At 47.9% G+C, this 19,907-nt stretch overlaps 1 protein-coding gene across 3 annotated transcripts in view; it reads right to left on the bottom strand.

Moving 5' to 3' along the window:
* LOC138566633 (acylamino-acid-releasing enzyme-like) overlaps nucleotides 1-19,907 on the bottom strand; it is a 1,029,593-nt gene that overhangs the window by 3,552 nt on the left and 1,006,134 nt on the right. The gene's annotated exons all lie outside the window — the stretch shown is intronic.

Genomic DNA, 19,907 nt, shown 5'->3' with positions numbered 1-19,907 from the left:
AGTGATAGAGGTTACCCGTTAATACCTTAGCTAGCTGCAAGAGACTGATACACAGAGAATCGATCAGTACTTCTGAATAAGTAAACTTAACTTTGCTGCTAAACTTAATCCATCAGTGCCACAATGTAATCTGAGCCAGGCGTCAAGGGCAAAACCACAGACATAACTGGATTCTCTTCCCTCCCTCGTCCAGAGTGAGGGTATCCATTTCACCGCCATCACATGTTGATTTCCACAAAGCCCTTGAGTAAAACATGTATTTTATTTATTGATTTATAAAGCGTTCAAACAGCCGGGAGGCATCGAGGCACTGTTACAGAGACCTATTACTTGCACACAAAAAGGCACAGCAGAACAATAGACAATCAGTTGGCAGTAGGACAGCATACAAATACAGCAGAGCGGGTCCCTGCTAGGCAAACAGCCAGGTTTTGGGGGATGTCTGGAATACCCAGTATGATTCTTCCCTTAAGGTGGTAGGCAATGAATTCCACATTCCTAACCTACAGGTTGCTAAGCAATCAGAACAATGACACCCATAACATAGCAATCATCCTGCATTCAGGGCTGGCAGGATAGTAATAGCCAGACAGACACCTTTGGCCAATCGGATCCGCCATCAGATGTCTGGCCGGTTCTCGGGACCCGGTCTACTGGCGGTGTTGTATTGTATTACGTGTTGTATTACGTTTTAAAACCCATTCAACATTTCCATTTTTAACAGATCAATAAACGTAAACCCCACCTATTGGAGTTGTATAAATGAGGGGGGAAAAGGAGCAGTAAGCTGCCAGCCGCATTGGGAGTGTACTGTAGGCGACCGCGTGAACTCAGCCTCAAATATATAATGTTTAAACACGTCAAACCAACACAGAAGTAGAGCGCCTCAGGAAGAGGTGTTGTGCGTTGTGCGTGTCCGTTTTAAGAATATTTTCGGCCTTCACTGGGACCTGGGGCGGTTGACGTGGAATTGGGGGACGGGGTTCTCTGGATCAGATGAGCAGTACCCACGCAAGCCGATGTTTGACTGAGTTTCTGCTTCGATCGGCTGAACAAGGGAGGGGACGGAGCAGGGAGCGGTGATGGGTTGCATAGATTTATTGACAATGGTATCATGCAATGTCCATGGGGATGGAGGGTGGGGGAGCTCACGGAACACTGTCAGCTGCTCAACGGTAGGAGTGTATTGATAACGGAGAAAGAGCAGGCTATATTTACAGTGGTCGAAGTGGGCGGGAGCGGTCAGGGGTGGTGCTCCTCTTCTTCTTTTAATTAGGTTTTTACCGTTCCAATACTTTTATTTTAAAAATAAACCGTTCCGAAACGGTTTTGTTTTAAAATAAAAGTGTAGGAAGAAGTTGAAACTTGCACTGTCAGTACACTGCAGGGGACGTTCCCTTAAACAGCAGGTGTGATGTCCGCGCCCCGGGGCCGGATCTGGAGCAGGGCGCCAGGGGAAAAGCCTCAGAAGCACCGCGCGGGTGAAGATAAGCGCGGAGCAAGAAACACACGCAGAGCACTCTCATCGGTGCATACACCCGGACTGGCGTAGTGGCGCCAGTTCCGGTGATCCCTTTATTTTCTCCTGTGTCACGTGACCCCGATACGCGGGCACGTGACACCACAGCAGGTACATGTGTTTTGGTATTTGTAGTGTGCAATGGAGGGGCCGTCGGGGTTTGTGGGAGCAGTGCAGACCAGTAGGGAACATAGTTCCACTACTTTTTTTCGTACTCTTCGACCACTTGGCTATAATGGCCACCAGCACATACCTGTGGGGTCCAGACGTGCCCCACCCCCGTGAAGCTCTTAAAGCTTCCGATAAGACTTTGCCTCACCTGCATCTCTAGTGATGGGGACCTGACCGACCTCCCCAGCCCTACCTGGGCACTTCCTGCCTCTTGCCCCCTTGGCCGCACCCACTCCCATGAGATGTTAATGTGCAACCAGGGCCAGGAGCTCTGAGCAGCCGATTTAGCAACGACCTGCCAAATGCCCCTGAGAATCGACCGCACATCGAATTGTCTAGGAGGAGGGACCCGTGGGGGCGGAATTGATTACATTTATCCGAGTTTGTGGGGGAGATCCCGCAGGCTGGCAGAGATGTCTCAGGCTCAGTGATCAAATCTGCCCTGTGGGAGCGTACACAGAGCAGATTATATTACCGAGCCCCCAGCTTCACGGGGGAAACACGCGAAGCTGGGGGCTTGGTGAAATATGCCAGCAAGGATTCTGGTATTTGTAATCTCTCAGTCAAGATGGGGGGAATGTCACAATCGTACACGTTTTGCCTACCATATTTCTCATTATGTTTATAAAAAGATGGCTTGAAAAGTACACAAACCATGGTAAGGTACGCACAAAAATAGATAAATCCTCAAATATATGTGCGCGCGTACCTTACTATGGTTGGTATACTTTTCAGGCCATCTTTTATAAAGCATAGGATTGTTGAAAACCAAAGAGGGGACTGAGGGGAAATGAGAGCGCAAGTGAGTTGTGAATATTTGCCCAGGATGTCATGTGGCAAGAGAGTTTACAATGCTGGAGACTGGAGCACTTATTTTCCCTGATTGTGGCCCTGTACTGCTTTTCATGGCACAAGGAAAGGAAACATGTGAGTGAACAGTGTTACTTTTTGCCAGAGGGCAGACGAAGCACCCTTTGGGTGTTTTTGAGACCTGCAATCTTGCTCAAGTGCTTGGCTACCAGGATTTCACCCATGTTGCACATTTCCAGTGTTGACGCTTACCCACACACAGGGTCGGATTGGCCCCTCGGCCTTTCGGCCTGCGGCTGGGCCGAAATCTTCCCTGGGGGGTGGGTGCCGGTTTCTGGTCATACCTTACCAATGGTATACAGTTCGGTAACCTCAGTACCTTATGCCAAATTTGTGATTTGCATTGGTCTAATGCCTCACTTCAACCTAGATAACCTCCGTCCCATAGATGATCTTTGGAGCGACTTTGCTTTCGTGGAATTTAATGAGTGGATGATATGATATGATGATATGATATGGCATTTGTAACGTGCCTATACACAAGTGTTTCAAGGCGCGATGAGGCAGGGGGGGGACAAGGGGAGACAGACAACAATCCTACTAGGCCAGGTGTCATTCAGATCACGCAAGTGCAAGGGTAAGGGGACTGGGAAAAGTGCAAGGGGAAGGTGAGAGGGGGGAAAGGTGCTGTACATGGTTAGTAGAATACAAGATAAATAATAGGGCCAGGTTGTGGCAAGTGCAAGGAAAGTGCAGTACATGGTTAGTAGAATACAAGATAAATAATAGGGCCAGCTGGTGGCAAGTGCAAGGTAAGTGCCGGGAGAAGGGGCTGAAGGATACAGAGACAGTAGTGCAGGTAGGAAGTGCAGGGAAGAGTGGCTGGGCCAAGGACCGAGATCAGTAAGTGGCCCAGTAGCAGATTCAGTGCAGGTTCAGTGAATTTAGCAGGGGAGAGAAAGCGGAGGCAAAGAGGAAGGTTTTGAGGTGCTTCCGGAACCGGAGATGGTTCTCCTCAAGTTTCAGGGAGGCAGGAAGGCTGTTCCAGAGGGAGGCCCCTGCTGCAGAGAGAGATCTACCCCCAGCTCGTTGCTTGGAGAAGCGGCTAACCCTGAGGTAGTTGGAGGTGGATGAGCGAAGAGCTCGAGAAGGAAGATATTTCGGAAGGGAGAGTTGAAGGAACTTTGGCTCAGCCCCCGGAAGGCCTTGTGGACAATGCAGAGGGTTTTGAACTTAATCCTCGCAGCCACTGGGAGCCAGTGTAGTGATTTCAGTCTTGGAGAGATACGGTCCCTGGGCTTGAGGCCAAGGACAAGTCTCGCAGTCCTGTTCTGGATGAGTTGCAAAGGGCGGAGAGTAGAGGCAGGAAGATTTAGATACAGGCTGTTACAGTAGTCCAGTTTCGAGAGAACCAGGGCTCTGGAGACAGGGAGCTTCTGGGGGAAGGAGAGGAAAGGAAGGATACCCCTGAGGAGGTGTAGCTTGTAGTGTGCCTTCTTGGAGACGTCGGATATGTGAGGAGAGAAAGAGAGTGTGGAGTCGAAGATGACCCCAAGGTTTTTTGCCTTGCAGGTAGGCGCAGGAAGAGGGCCCAGGGAGGCCGGCCAGAGAGATGCAGGGAAGGAGGGAGTGGGTGTGGCGATAAGTAGAATCTCAGTCTTACTAGCATTAAGGTAGAGGTCGTTGGCGGCACACCATTCCTGGATAGCAGAGAGACAGTCAGAGATGAGGGAAGGGGAAGAGGAGGCCGAGGGTAGCCTGAAAATGAGCTGGGTATCATCCGCGTAGCACTGAAAGTTGGGACAGAGAGCGGCGATGCGGTGAAGTGCCAGATACTGGTTGAACAGCCAGGGGGAGAGGTTAGATCCCTGGGGGACACCGCAGGTAGAGAAAAAGATGTCAGAGAGGAAGGAACCCAGTTGGACTTGGGAGGGTCGATTGGAGAGGAAGGTCGTCAGCCACGCCAGAGCCTGACCAGTGATACCCAGGTTATCACGGAGACGGTTGAGCAGGATGGTGTGGTTGACAGTGTCAAAGGCAGAAGAGAGGTCGAGCAAAATGAGGACACAAGGGGTGTTAGAGTCAAGGTTAGAGAGCAGGTCCTCACGGATGTTCAGGAGAGCAGTTTCCGTGCTTCTGGCAGCTCTGAAGCCAGACTGATGGTCATGAAGACTACCAACAGATTCAGCATGGAGATTAAGCTGGGAGATGGCCAGTTTCTCCAAGAGCTTGCCCAGGAAGGGAGTGATAGAGATTGGGCGATAGTTAGCTGGGCAGGAGGGATAGCTGGGCAGGAGGGATCGGAAGAGGGTTTCTTAAGAAGGGGGTGCACAAGGGAGTGCTTGAGGGGGGATGGGAAGACTCCAGAGGCGAAGGAGTGATTGCAGAAGTCAGCCAGGGCAGGGGCCAGGGAGTCGATGTGGTCCTTGAGAGTTTTGGAGGAACAGGGGTGGACCTGTTTTGACGAGACTTTCATAGATCGGACTTGTCTCGATACCTCGTCAGCAGAAAAAAGGGGAAAGGCAGAGAAGGAGGGAGGAGGGGTGGCTGCAGAAGGGCCAGAGGGAGAGCAGGGAATAGAGGGGGGGAAGTGATAGGAGGAGAGTGAGGACAGGATGTCCTGAGTTTTTGAAATGAAGTGAGAGGCCAGTGCCGTGCAGAGGGCCTGGGAGGGGACAGAAGAGGAGGAGACTGCGGCAGGGTTGGCCAGCTCCTTGCAGATTTTAAAGAGTTCGGCCGAATTGTTAGATGCCGCAGAGATGCGGGCTTGGATAAGGGCTCTCTTCTTAGTGAGAACGGAGAGCCGGTATTGCCTTTGGAGCAGGCGGCAGGCCAGTTTGTCAGAGGATGAACATGAGGCACGCCATTTCCTCTCTGCCACCCTGCACTTGCGTTTAAGGGTGACGAGATCTGAGTCATACCAGGAGTTACATTTGGCTTTGGGCTTCAGGCGGATCCTCATGACAGGATCAAGGGTATCAGATATAGCAAAGTGGAGAGTAGAGAGGGCTGTGTCAGGGTGGGAGTCAGCCGAAGGGGGGGGGGGCAAGAAGGTGGTAGAGAAAGCCTCGACTGACACGCGCTTCATGGGTCAGATGACCGCGAAGGTGGGTGGCAGTGATGAGGGTGGCTTTGCCTGTGGGGTAGGGAGGGTGAGGTGGGAGGATAGGAGAAAGTGATCACTCCAGGAGATAGGAGTGGAGAAAGGGACAGAGAGGGGAAGGTCAGAAGAGATCAGAGCATCGAGAGTGTGCCCTGCAGAATGGGTCGGCCCAGACGGGAGAATAGAGAGTGAGAGAGAGTCGCAGAGGTCGCGAAAGAGTCCAGAGGGAGGACAGGAGGCATCAAGGTGGATATTGAAGTCTCCAAGAAAGAGGAGTTGAGTGGTTGAGGACAGGAGTGAGGAGGAGAGGTCAGCCCACTCAGAGAGGAAGGCGGAAATGTGACCAGGTGGCCGATAGATAGTAGCCACGGTAAGGGAATGGCTAGGAGAGAGAGAGAGAGTCGGCAGACAAGGCATTCAAAGGAGGAGTAGGTCTGCGTAGGAGTGACAGTGGCAGGAATCCACTCAGGGAAGATAAGGGCCACACCCCCCCAGCACGGTTGGGCCTGGGCAAGGAGAGGATCTTGTAACCGTCAGGTAGGAGTGTGTCAAAGCTGGTGACAGAGCTGGCCGTGAACTATGTCTCAGTGAGACCGAGGATGTCAAGGTCCAGTTCCGCAAGAAGGCGACAGATATCAGAGGAATGTTTGACGGCAGAGCGAGAGTTGAGAGTGGCAATGTGGAGAAGGTTTCCATCCTTGAAGGATTTCCGGGGAGGGGTACAGATCAGAGGTACGCCCTGTGGAGTTGAAGAAGAAGGAGCCAGAGAGAGGGCAGGGTGAGAGGGTGGAGGCAAGGTAGCCGAGGACAGGGAAGAGGGGACAGCAGGAGAGGAAAGGAAGTTGATGAGGCGCGAGAAGCGTCTATCAAAGAGGTGGAGGTTGGCCTGAGGGCCTTGGAAGAAGAAGGTCCCATTATCGTAGACATTAATGATGGCCATAGAGGAGCGGAAGGGGGCTAAGAGGACATCCCAACGGGTGCCACCATTAATGGGAGAAGAGGAGAAGGGAGAGAGCACAGAGACCATATGAAGGGTCCATTGGTCAGGGGAAGGAACGAAAAAAAGGATGTCAGTAAGAGTTTCCTTGGAAGAGGCACTGGTGTAGGTGTCAGCGATAGGGATGCCTGGGTTGGAGACCAGGATATCCTTTTTTAAACTTTTTCCTACCAGATTTAGAGAGGAGAGCAGGATAGTCAATTGAGAAGCAGTTAGAGAAGATAGGAGAGATAGAGAGCACCATGGAATAAGGAGGGAGTGGGGGGCGGGGAAGACAGACGAGAGCAAGCGGACAGGAATGAAGCGGCAAGCCCTAGTTTACCACAATTACAGAGCACAGTAACACGTAAATATGAGTAAGGTACCCAGTGTGGAGGCCACCTAAGTTTGAGAGTCCTGCAAGGGGAGAAAAAGCCCTAGTTTACCACAATTACAGAGCAACAGTAACAGTAAATACGAGTAAGGTACCCAGTGTGGAGGCCACCTAAGTTTGAGAGTCGTGCGAGGGGAGAAAAGCCCTAGTTTACCACAATTGACAGTACACACTGAAGTGGTGAAGGGCGAGCAGGTGGAGCTAACCAGAAAGAATGGCGGACCGGTGCCTGGCATCCCCTGCGGACACCTGCAGACACGATGGGAGCCGCAGCCGTAGGAGCTGCCCTTTGCCTATGGGGCCCTTAGCTGAAGGGGCTGCCGGGCAGGGGGCTGCCCAGGGGGGAACACTTATAAGGCAGAAGGAGGGGGGGAGGGGGTGTGTGGGCGGGCAGGGAGGCGGGAAGGGAGAGGAGGACCAGGAAGTGCCTGAGGAGGGAGGGGAGAGCGGGCCCAACAACGCGCTCTGTGCGCGCTCACCAACAAGATAGCAAAAGTGGAAAAACACTCACAGGAGGTCCGGAGGACCTGGCAGGGCTTGGTTTGGCCTGCAGTCCCACAGGGCTACCCCCGACTACTCTCATCCGCTCCGCTGTACAAAGAAGCGAGCGGGGGGAGCAGCCGTCGAGTAGTCCAGGGAGGGACTAGTCAGGCAACCAATCAGAGGGGGGGGGTGGGCGGGCAAGGAGGCGGGAAGGGAGAGGAGGACCAGGAAGTGCCTGAGGAGGGAGGGGGGAGCGGGCCCAACAACGCGCTCTGTGCGCGCTCACCAACAAGATAGCAAAAGTGGAAAAACACTCACAGGAGGTCCGGAGGACCTGGCAGGGCTTGGTTTGGCCTGCAGTCCCACAGGGCTACCGCCGACTGCAGAACCTACAATACCTCATCATTTGGCCTGCTAAGAGAATAGATTTGTGCTTTAAGTATTCATTTGCAATTTTCTTTGTTGGTTTGCCCCAGTTGGAAAATCCCAGATATTTTAGGTTATCAACCTTTTTTAAGGTATTCCCATTCAGAGCCCATGGATAAGACTGAAGTTCTGTTCAGCATCGTCAAGGAAAAAGCAATGTCTTAGTTTTGCTTGAGTTAAAGGCATGGTCTAGTAAAAAAAAATATTTAAAAAATAGATAGGCAACATAAAAAAAAATACTAGCATTCTCTTTTTTAAAACTTCCTATGTAAAATTTTGAGCTATTCAAGCTCAAAATTCGCAAAAGCAAGCACATGGGCGCATCCATTTTGTGAAATGGATGCCCTCCTGTGCTGGCTTTTGCTTTTGCGGCACTAATGAAGGAAAAGCCAGCCAGCTGTAGTAAACAAAAGCTACCACTGGGTGGCTTTCCATTCATTAGTGCTGTACGCGGAGGACGGGGACCGGAGACCAGAGCAGGAAAGCTGCAGCTGAATCTCGGTAAGTGCTATTTAAAAAAAAAAATAAGCACTAGCTGGGGTTTTTTTTATAAGTTTTCCGGGCTGGAGGAGCCCGGAAAACTTAGAAATAAAACCGCAGCTTTAAAAACGTTGTATTTATGTTTGCGGTCGCTTGTGAAGTGACCGCAAACATAAATACAACGTTATTGTGTTGGAAAATGCTGCGGTTTTTCTTTCCGAGTTTCTCAGGCTCAGAGGAGCCTGAGAAACTCGGAAAGAAAAACCGCAGCGTTTTCCAACACAACCGCGTTGTGTTTCTGCCTGCTGTGGCTATCACTTTGGGTCTCCTGTGCTCCTAGGGGAACCCGAGAGCCCCAAATGGGAAAGCAGATTCAGGCAGAAACAACGCGTTTGTTTTCCGCAATGCTGCGTTGTTTCTGCCTGAATCTGCTTTCCCATTTGGGGCTCTCGAACCGGAGGAGCCTGAGAAACTTGGAAAGAAAAACCGCAGCGTTTTCCAACACAATAACGTTGTATTTATGTTTGCGGTCGCTTCAAAAGCGACCGCAAACATAAATACGTTTTTAAAGCTGCGGTTTTATTTCTAAGTTTTCCGGGCTCCTCCAGCCCGGAAAACTTATAAAAAAAACCCCAGCTAGTGCTTATTTTTAAAAAAAAAATAAATAGCACTTACCGAGATTCAGCTGCAGCTTTCCTGCTCTGGTCTCCGGTCCCCGTCCTCCGCGTACAGCACTAATGAAGGGAAAGCCACCCAGCGGTAGCTTTTGTTTACTACAGCTGGTTGGCTTTTCCTTCATTAGTGCCGCAAAAACAAAAGCCAGCACAGGAGGACATCCATTTCACCAAATTTTGCGAATTTTGAGCTTGAATAGCTCAAAGCTTTACATAGGAAGTTTTAAAAAAAGAGAATGCTAGTATTTTTTTTTTTTATGTTTCCTATCTATTTTTTAAATACATTTGTTTACTAGACCAAAATTACTAGAGCAAAATTATTCAGTAGTCTTTTTAGACCCACAGCAGTGCAGCTAACAAAAGAAAATCATCTGCCTACGCATGGTACATTAATCCCTTGTCAGCCAGTTTAGGGGGAACAAAAAATGCTTTTGTCAAGTATTCCTCCAGGTCAGACACATCTAAATTAAAGAGACAGGGCCAAAATGCTCCCCCCTGTCTCAACCCAGATGTGGTAGGGATACATCTTGTTAGTCTGCCCTGGATGTCCTGCTTCACCTGTATGTTGGAGTTTGAATACAGTTTGATAATAAGAGCAAGTAGGCCAGGGGGCATTCCCATTTGACAGGTTTTGACCATAAGCTTTCTCTGTCGACTAGATCAAACGCTATAGACGAATCAATTGAGGCTATGCTAACACCAGGTAGCTGGCACATGACGTGTCACTATCATTAAAATGCATATATGGGCCAGAATCGTGCCTAGCAATAGAAATGGCCTGTAACCCTTAGGACTGGTAAGCATCCAAACATACACCACACAACAAATTCCTATGGCACATAGTGACCCACCACAGACATTAACACTGTCACCACCCCATCCCAAAACAAGAACTGCGCTCCCACACCGCGGGCACCTACCATCTCTCATAGGATGAAACCACTGGTGTCGCATCAACTTAAATCTGGTACTAACTACGCACATGCCTGTTCTGACATAAACAATCCCACGGCTGATGCAAACCAGGCTGTGGAAGTTGCAAGGCCAAGGGGCTAATTGGCGGCGGTGAAGAACAAGAGAGAGCCAGGCTAGAATGCCTCCCTTTCTGGATGCCGTGAGCGTCACAGGCTAAAACCGAGTGAGCGGAAATGAGAAACTTTCAAGATGCTTCAGACCGGCCCGCTACCCTGCCGGGTGAACGGCAGAGTTGGGGAGGAGCAGAGGAGGCATTGGTAACGGCTTTGACTGCTAGATGAAAGACGCTGAAGAGAGAAGCCAATTAACACAACCAGTGAGTTATCAAAGGCAACCAAAGCCCGGTTTGTGTTAAAAGCAAAAGTAACTGTAATCAAGGGAGGTGAAGGTTGAGCGTGTGCCGATAAAACACTTAGAGGGAAAGGACAATTGCTGAATGTATGTATACAAAGTAACAGAGTGGTCCTGCAATGCGGAATCGCACATTCGAAAGTCTATGTGAAATGTTCTGAGTTGAAGTTTATTAAACGGGAATCAAAGCAAGAAAGTATCTGCAATCCCAAGCAAAAGTTGAATAAGTAAGAAGTAAAGTATGTGCACTCTAATGCTGAGAGGGCAAAGCATATGAATGATGAATGTATTAGTGAATGTTATTGAAAATAAGAAACTATAAATACCAAGAAGTATTGGTGTTGCATATGAACTTTGAAAGAGGCCAAGAGGGCAAAGTAAACAAAATAAGAAACTACAAGTACCAAGAAGCATTGCGTGATGAGGAAGATTGACTTCTGGTTACACAATTCAAGAGTCAACAAAGTGGTCATGCAGAGGTCTATGTAAAAGCCTTGCAGTTTCGAAAGTCTTCAACAGTGCAAAGATATAAATACAAAACGCGGGAAATGGAATCTCCCACAAAAAGAGAGACCGGCTCGAGCCCGGCAGAGGGAGGTTTGTGCTGAACTGTGATAAAGTCAAATGGTGAATGTGAAAAGAGAGGCTGGCTCGACCCCGGCGGAGGGAAGCATGTATTGGATTGTGGATTGTGGCAAAGTAGAAGTCAAGAACAGAACTGTGTGTTTATGAGAAAGTGGGCAACGCCTAAGACTGCCAAAAGCTTGAAGCCCAAACCTGAACTGTTGAATTGTATCAGTAAGCCAGAGTGTGCAAGACTGAAACAAATGTGCCATCCACCTATCCTTTTTAAGAAACTGTCGAGACCCCGAGCTGTTGAATGTGGTGAAGGGAGTTGTTACCTAAGCCATTATGACATTTCTTTTAAGACACTATTTTTCCTTTTGTATTCCCTTAACCTTGCCTTCCTTCTAAATTAACAAATGTGTATGTTTCTTTTAGTATAGGCAGTGGTCGAAATGAACGAAAAGAAGTAGTGGAACTATGTTCCCTGGTGGTCTGCACCCACTCTCCACAAACCCCATCATCACGTCCCCTCAGACACACAATACACACACCCAAACACTTGTACCTGCTGTTTAAGGGAACGTTCAGGGCACTGCACTGAAAGTGAATGTTTCAACTTCTTCCTACACTTTTATTTTAAAACGAAACCATACCAGAACGGTTTCTTTTAAAAACAAAAAGTATAGGAACTTTAAAAGGTAATTAAAAAAAGTAGAGGAGCACCGCTCCCGACCGTCCCGCTCACTTCGACCACTGAGTATAGGCCTTTTTATTTTAACTAGACTGACTTGGACTTGTTTGTATTTTGTTTAATGGTCGGGACTACTCCCATTTTAGAGTTAGGGCCAGTTAGGAATTCTACCAACCCAACCAAAACACTAAAATAAAGGTTTTCGAAACTTGTATCCATTGTGTCTGTGTCTGCTCTTGATACCATGCCTTCCTTACACCCAGTTTATCCTCAGCCCGGAGACATCCCCAAAATCTTCTACCTCCTGCATCAGCGGAGCCATGTTGATTGAAAATAAAATCATCAGCGTAAAGAGAAACTAACTTGCGCATCCCTCCCATTGCCAAGCCGTGATCCAGATGGAATTTACAAAGGTGTCCGGCTAAGGGCTCTACTGAAATAGCGAAGAGGAACGGTGACAAGGGACATCCTTGCAGAGTACCCCAACCTAATCTCTTGCCAAACCAACCAATTCATGCACCCGCCCCAGCATACAGCAGCCTGACTGCTCGCAGAATATAAGCAGGCAAACCAACTCTCTCCAAGATAGCAAACCGGTAATTCCAACCCAATGATTCAAAAGCCTTTTCAGCATCCAATAAGGCACCTACCGCCTGCACCGTAGGATCAATTTGAGCTAGAATAGCAAAGAAGCGCCGAACATTAAGTGAGGTAGACCTCCCGGGCATACATCCTGACTGATCCAGATGGGTTAGTGAGGAGCTATGATGTAATAGTTGGTTTAGCAGGACTTTAGAAAGTATCTTTGGATCAAGGTTCAGCAAAGAAATCAACAGGTATGAAGCACACTCCAACGGATCCTAATCTGGCTTAAACATAAGTGATACAATTGCTACACGCTGTGTGGGAGGCAAAATCTCCAATTGCAACAATTCCTGCCAGACCTGCAGCAGGTACTTGGATACATCAGGACCGAATTCCTTGTAGAATTCGCCCTTTATGCTGCCTGACCCACGGGCCTTGGAAGACTGAAGCATTGTAATAGCCGCCAATAGTGCCTCTTAAGCGACCAGCACAGCCAGGGACTCAAAGGCCTCACTATCCAATAAAGGCACTGAAGAATCCTCCAGGGACCCGACCAATACATCCTGTGTGTCTCATGCTCCCTTGCTGTATATTTATTTTTATTTGACATTTTATGGTTTACAAAGTTGAAAACCTTTCGTCAATGGAAAAAAAATTAAACTTCTTTGTTCCAATTTTCTTCCCTTAAACATAGAATAGAAATACATTCTCAATTATTAACATTTTTTTTTTTATAAAAGAGAGAACTGAGAAACCGATGAATCGAAAAAGAATAGCAAAGTTTGTGATGCACAGAATCACTGGTCATGTCGGAATGCATATATCTAATCGTCTCCGACCATTTCCAGAAGGCTATTTATCTTCTCCGTTAACCAAGTCTAGTCTAGCTTGAATTCGTACAAGAAGTTTCGACACTGCCAAGGTGAAGTGGGTGGAATGGGTGAAAAGGTAGAACGGATGAAGTAGATGGATGAACATGTGAAGAAGGAAGAACCGGTGAAGTGAGTAAAATGGATGAAGTGGGTGAATCGGGTGAAGTGGACAGAACGTGTGAAATGGGTGGAACCAGTTAAGTGGACGAAACGTGTGAAGATGACGTATGTGGATGGATGATGCAGGGAGAAAGGTTAACGTGGGGTAGAACAAATGAAAGCAGCAGTGCACAAAATGGTTGCAGCGCATAAAATGGTTGAAGTGCTTGGAACAGACTGGAGTGCTTTGAACAGACTGGAGTGCGTTGAAAGAAGTGGATTGTATTGAACGGATGCGAGTGCACGGAACAGTCGTGAGTGCATGGACCGGACTGGAGTACATGAAACCGATAGGAGTGCATGGAACGGATTGAAATGCATAGAATGGCGTGACGTACATGGAATGGTTTGGAGGGCACTGAACATTTGAAAGAGCATTGAAACGAACGGCTTTGGGTGCTTGAAACGGTCGTAATGCATGGAACAGTCGGAATACATGGGACGGATGGAGAACATGGAACTATTGGAGTGGGCTCGGTCTCAAACACCTAAGGTAAACCACCATATTCACATCTCCACGCTTACTCTCTTCTTTACACCACCACTCAAATAGAACACAGCGATACTATGACACCATTCGGTATAGCTGTTCTCATACCATCATTTGCCTCTTACTCCCCATCACCCTAACTAAACACAGCTGGTACTCACCCTCCAGCCTAGGCGTTTCTCCTCAGGCCTAATGCAGCCAAATCGGTCTGGATAACAACCTGCCAGAACGAACACATACTCCTGATCTGTCAGCCTCCACACCTACAGCTAAGAAGCAGCTACCACTAGCCACACCAGCTGCACACATATCCGGTGCTCACACGCACCTTTTGGCTCTCTCTATTCTCTCTACTGACCTGAACTTCGGTTCCCGAGGGCGTTCAACCTATCAGCGCCTTGAGACCATACCAATGGTACATAAGGCGCTATATAAATGCAAAGTAACATAACATAACATATGCATTTTCTCACCCTCTATCAGGACTAACTACCAGTCTTCAATAGATCTGTTGCAATATTGTTTCAAAATGTTACCCATTTTTTATTCTCTTTCCACTTTTAGCTTCGGACAGCTCAGGAGCAGATGTTGGATTGATTCAATTATGTTGATGTCTGAACATAGTCTGCACGTAGCTGTAGCATTAGGGCATTTTCTCTCACTTAACCTTAGATTTGATGGAAAAAGATTCAAGCGTAGACGCAGATATTGCTTTCTAAGAAAATGGTTAGGGAAGATCTTTATGTATCCTGGAAGATCTTTTAACTTTCGTGGCCGGGACCAGAATTCATCGTAGTATTTGTAGTTGTAGATTGATTCCTGTGTATCGATCCAATCGTTAATATACAGCTTTTTTTAAAATCTTATCCAGATCACGTATCATGGAATCCTCTGTTTTGTTTATGTTTCTCAAAGTCAACAAGCATATTTCCTTCCATTCTGTCAGCTGCTTCTCTCTCGGATCTAACATTGCCTGTTTTAAGACTGCAAAGCCACCCTTCGGATTTCCGTCTACACATTTGCGGTAGAGGGAGATTGATTTCCAAAGAGTAATAGCTTTGAGTGATGTTAAGGCTAGTTCTCTTCGTACGATTGCTATAGGTATGCTTTTAGGCAGCCCAAGTCCAGTTTTCCAGAAGATCCCCTCCAGTTTTGGCCATATAGTTTCACATAGCATAAATGATGTCTCTGCGCCATATGTTAAAATTGGCTGCACTTTTGCCCGATAGAATTGCACCAGTGGAATTAAAGAATATCGACAGTACTTCAGTAGTAGGATCCGACCTTGATTTGCCAGATTTTTAGCCTTTTTCCATAAATTGGCTATCCCCCGAGCTTCACACCTACTGGTGTTAATGTTTACGCCTAAGTACGAAAATTCTTTTACTGTGAGGATACGTTGTCCCTTCAGGGACCAGGGATAGCTTTCCTTTTTTGTTACTTTGTCTCCTGCTTTAAAGATCATGATCCTCGATTTCCCCGGATTTATTGTTAGTCTTTTACTTTCTAGATAGAGTTCCAGGGAATCTAGCTGATGTTGAAGGCCAATATAAGTCTAATCTAATATAACTGTCATGATCTCTGCTTCCAAAAGGTCAGGGTTTTCCCAACTCCCTTGGAAGCAGATCCATAACCCAGGTTCCGAGTGCCAACCAGTCCCAATTGGGACCTTTTGGACCCAGTCCTGGCGCCAGTGGCACCAGGCTCATAAATATGCCCAGACCAAGCTGGAAGCGCCGGGCTCATAATGCTTGGGTGGACTTACCTGCAGCAGACCATGCTGCTTACTTGCCTGCCAGTTGAGCCTCTGATCCTCTTCTGTTTGGAACTACTTTTCCTGTTGGGTGGGGCAGGAGCCACTCCCTAGATTCAGAACACTGGAACTCTTCTGGAAAGCAGGAACTCTTTTCTTACCTAGGCGTGGCTGTGGAAGGAGACACCTAAGCACTACAGGAGGCTATTTAAACCACACCCGATGGATGAATCTTGCTTTGCTTTATTCTGCATCCTCTGCAGCAGAACGCTCATCGTGTCTTCTGCATCTGATCCTGGGCCTAAGGAAAAATGCTTACCATCCTGAATCCAGTCTTCAGCAACACCTATAAAGACAAGAAAGAACAGGTTAGCATTACGGTCTTCAGTGACAGCTCTTCACTTACCTGGTCCATCGGCTGTCACCAACGCCTCGCGCTGCATTCCGGCATCTGAAAGACAAAGGCTTACCTACTCTTCGTGCGCTCCGGAGGTCTTCACACTGCATTCCGGCATCTGAAAGACAAAAGCTTACCAACTCTTCGCACGCTCCGGAGGCCTTCGGCGCTGCATCCCGCATCTGAAAGACAAAACAAGGTGCGTTTAAAGACATTGGGGAACTTTAATACTCACGTGCCATTACTCCTTTCCACATCTAACCCAGTGGGTATTCCGGCACCCTGCAGCCGCTCCGAACTTGTACCTGCAAAATAAAAAGACAGTTAGAGCGCATCGTGAAGCAGGCAACAAGCGCTTACTTACGTGCTTCCAGGCGCTTCTGTTCATCACACGGGCTCCATCTTCAACTCACTTCAGCCCGTCATCCGCCATCGCCGGAACCCTGCAAAACAAGAGACATCATTACTAAAGACTTTAAAGACATTAGAATTACTCGAAACTTACAGTTTGTGCAGTAAACGACGGACAGCAGTCCTCTGAAGTCAAGAGGCCTGCTCCCCTTATCCAGTGAAGAAACTGGTTACAGCACCCTGCCCCGAGGCAGATGGAGAGCACAGCGTTCACTTACCTAAGGTGAGAGCGTTAACCTTTGGGGTTCTACAGGAGAAGAGAAAGGGAAGAAGAGAGAGACATTCAATAACCCAGTTCCTTAATCCCATATTTTCTATCTGCAGACATCTTCCCCTTCGAGTCAGACATACAGTGCACAGAGGTCCAGCCCAAAGAGCCAGCCGTGTGTTACACATCACCTTTGAAGATAGGGTATACGCCCAGTCAAGACCGGCGCCTCTACGGGAATCAGGTGAGCGTTACAGAACGCAAAGCCTACCACAAAACTCCCGTCCAGGCGCTATGGAAACCTCGGATACCGACCAGCTAGCCCAGTTACTTGGGGAACTAAGGGCAGAAGTGCATGCAGCCCGTCAGGAAACGAACGCTCTAAGAAGGGAACTGATTATTTCCAAGGAGCGAACAGATGATCTCGCTAGACAATTGCTACAGTCACAAGCCGGACAGACCCCGTTACCCGCATCTGGGGGAAATCTTCCTTCTACATCCTCTATGAATCCAGTGCAGATCAACCTACCTGTGAATGTACCTCTGGCTCCGCCCGAACGATTTTCTGGTGACCCAAAGAGGTTTGCAGTATTTATCAATCAGCGCCGGTTGCATTTCTTATGCCGGCCAGCAGCCTTTCCAACTGATCAAGCTAAAGTAGCTTTCGTGCTTTCGTACCTTAGTGGCAATGCGGCAGACTGGTCGATCCCTCTAGTAAATCAAGATGATCCGGTCCTCCATGATTTTCAAGCTTTTCAGCTCAGTATGGAAAAACTGTTCGCAAGACATTCACAGGGGCAGGCCTTGGACAATGAGCTTCTTTCGTTGCGACAAGGTAATCAAGACCTTTTGGCTTATATTGCGTCTTTCAACAGACTGATAGTGGAAACTCAATGGCCTGAGGACAAAAGGATTACGCTGTTTTATAGAGGTCTACGTGGAGAGCTCAAAGATGTGTTAGCCCAAGTAGTGAATCCCACACAAGATTGTTCGGACTATATAGACTTAGTCGTTCAAATAGATCACAGACTGCAGAACAGGAAGGCCGATCGTTCCAAGTTTGATGCTCGAGTATTTTCCAAACCGCCAACTCCTTCCAAAGGAGTAGACTCCGGGGAACCCATGCAAATAGGGGGTCTGAAAGGTCCTCTAACACAAAAGGAGCGGGAAAGGAGAAAACAGTTGCAATTATGCCTCTATTGCGGAAACTCAGGGCACTTTCTTCGAGACTGTCCGGTGAAACCTGCCAAGAAGGCAGTAGGAGCTGCAGTTACCAAAGTTACAAACTCTGAGCAGGGAAACAACCTCGCCCGACAAGAATAGAGGTCCTCTTGCCGAGCGTGAAAACCAGTTCCGTGACCTCGCATTTCGTGATACCTATGGTCCTCATTAGCCCTGATAATCCGGATCTATTACATGCAATTGAAGCTTACGTTGACAGCGGTGCCATCGGCAATTATGTGGTTCATGAAATGGTTTTGAGGATGAATCTAACTCTTTGTCCCAAGGCTGTAAAGGACGTCATTACTACGGTGGATGGTACGGAGATAGCCTCCGGGCCAGTAACGCATACCACTCAAGAGGTGACGCTAGTAAGTCAAGATGGACACCATGAGAAGATCGTGTTCGATGTGATCAAGGCCCCTCAGTTTCAGATTATTCTAGGAATACCTTGGTTAGAGAAACACAATCCTCTGATCGATTGGCGAGCAAGAACGGTCCAGTTTCCAGAATGTGTCTCTACTTGTCACCCTCCACCTGGTGTTGCACTGGCAGCAATTTCTTCAGAGACTCCCCAGTTACCTCCCGAATACCTAGAATACCAAGATGTTTTCTGGAAGGATCAGGCTAACTCTCTACCTCCTCATAGGTCTTATGACTGCCAGATAGACCTGATACCTGGATCTACTCCTCCTTGTAGTAGAATTTATGCCCTCACCGAACCTGAGAACCTTCACCTTCGACAATACCTGGATCAATACCTGGCAAATGGGTTTATTCGTCCTTCCAAGTCCCCTGCTTCTTCAGCTTTGTTCTTCGTTCCAAAAAAGGAAGGAGACCTTAGAACTTGTATAGATTATCGCTCCCTGAACCAGATCACCGTTAAGAATAGATATCCGTTACCTTTGATCCCTGAACTCCTGGACCAAGTCAGAAAAGCATGCATATATACAAAGCTGGATCTTAGAGGAGCTTACCACTTGGTACGAGTAAAAGAGGGCGATGAATGGAAGACGGCCTTCCGCACCAAGTATGGGCTATTTGAATATCAGGTCATGCCCTTCGGACTTTGCAATGCCCCGGCCGCCTTTCAATATTTTATGAACGATGTCCTCAGAGAGCTCATAGATGTGTGTGTTGTTGTTTACATTGACGACATCCTCGTTTATTCTTCATCGGAATCTGAACATCGGAAACACGTGAAAATGGTCCTCGAAAGATTGCGCCAACACAAACTTTTCGCTAAGTTGGAAAAATGTGTTTTCAACGTGACTGAAGTTGAATTCTTGGGATTCATATTATCACCTGGCGGAGTGCGTATGGATTCAAAGAAGGTCGATGCAGTTCTCAAATGGCCATCACCATCCTCCGTAAAAGGTGTGCAAAGCATGTTAGGCTTCGCTAACTTTTACCGCAGGTTTATCCCCGAGTTCTCTCGAATAGTCCAGCCCATCACTGCCTTGTTAAAGAAAAACAAACGTTTTGAATGGTCTACCGAGGCGGAACAAGCTTTCCAGGATTTGAAGACTAAATTTATCTCTGCACCAATCTTAAAACACCCTCGCCCCGAACTCCCCTACATCGTGGAAACTGATGCTTCAAGCCTTGCCATGGGGGCAGTTCTATCACAAAAGGACCCGGTAACCAATCAGTTGCATCCCGTGGCATTTTGGTCCCGCAAATTCTCGCCTCCTGAAATCAATTACACGATTACTGACAAGGAACTTCTGGCTATCAAGTCTGCCTTTAAGGCTTGGCGGCATTATCTGCTGGGGGCCCGACACACCGTTACTGTGATTACGGATCACCGAAACCTGCAATATTTGAAAACCGCAAAAGCCCAATCCTCTAGACAACTCCGTTGGGCATTATTCTTTGCCGAGTTTGACTTCATAATTACCTATCGACCTGGTACAAAGAACGGTAAAGCTGATGCCCTTTCTCGGATGGGAGTGGAAGAACACTTGATCAACCCTAAACCTGTACCAATCATTCCCGAACAAAGAATTCTGGGTGTAATCGCCACAGAATCCATAGAGGAAGTTAAGGATAAAGCCAGGCAACTTGTAACTCCAGCAGACATACAGAATTGGCATCTGCAGGGAAAGGACTTTGCAGTAAAGGACAACATATTGTATTTCCAAGAACGATTATACCTACCCAGCACAGATTTACAGAAAAAAGTAATCTC

Source organism: Ambystoma mexicanum, chromosome 2p (assembly GCF_040938575.1).
Source record: "Ambystoma mexicanum isolate Mex_15411 chromosome 2p, UKY_AmexF1_1, whole genome shotgun sequence".
Classification (NCBI taxonomy): domain Eukaryota; kingdom Metazoa; phylum Chordata; class Amphibia; order Caudata; family Ambystomatidae; genus Ambystoma; species Ambystoma mexicanum.
This window is presented reverse-complemented; position numbering and strand designations above follow the sequence as displayed.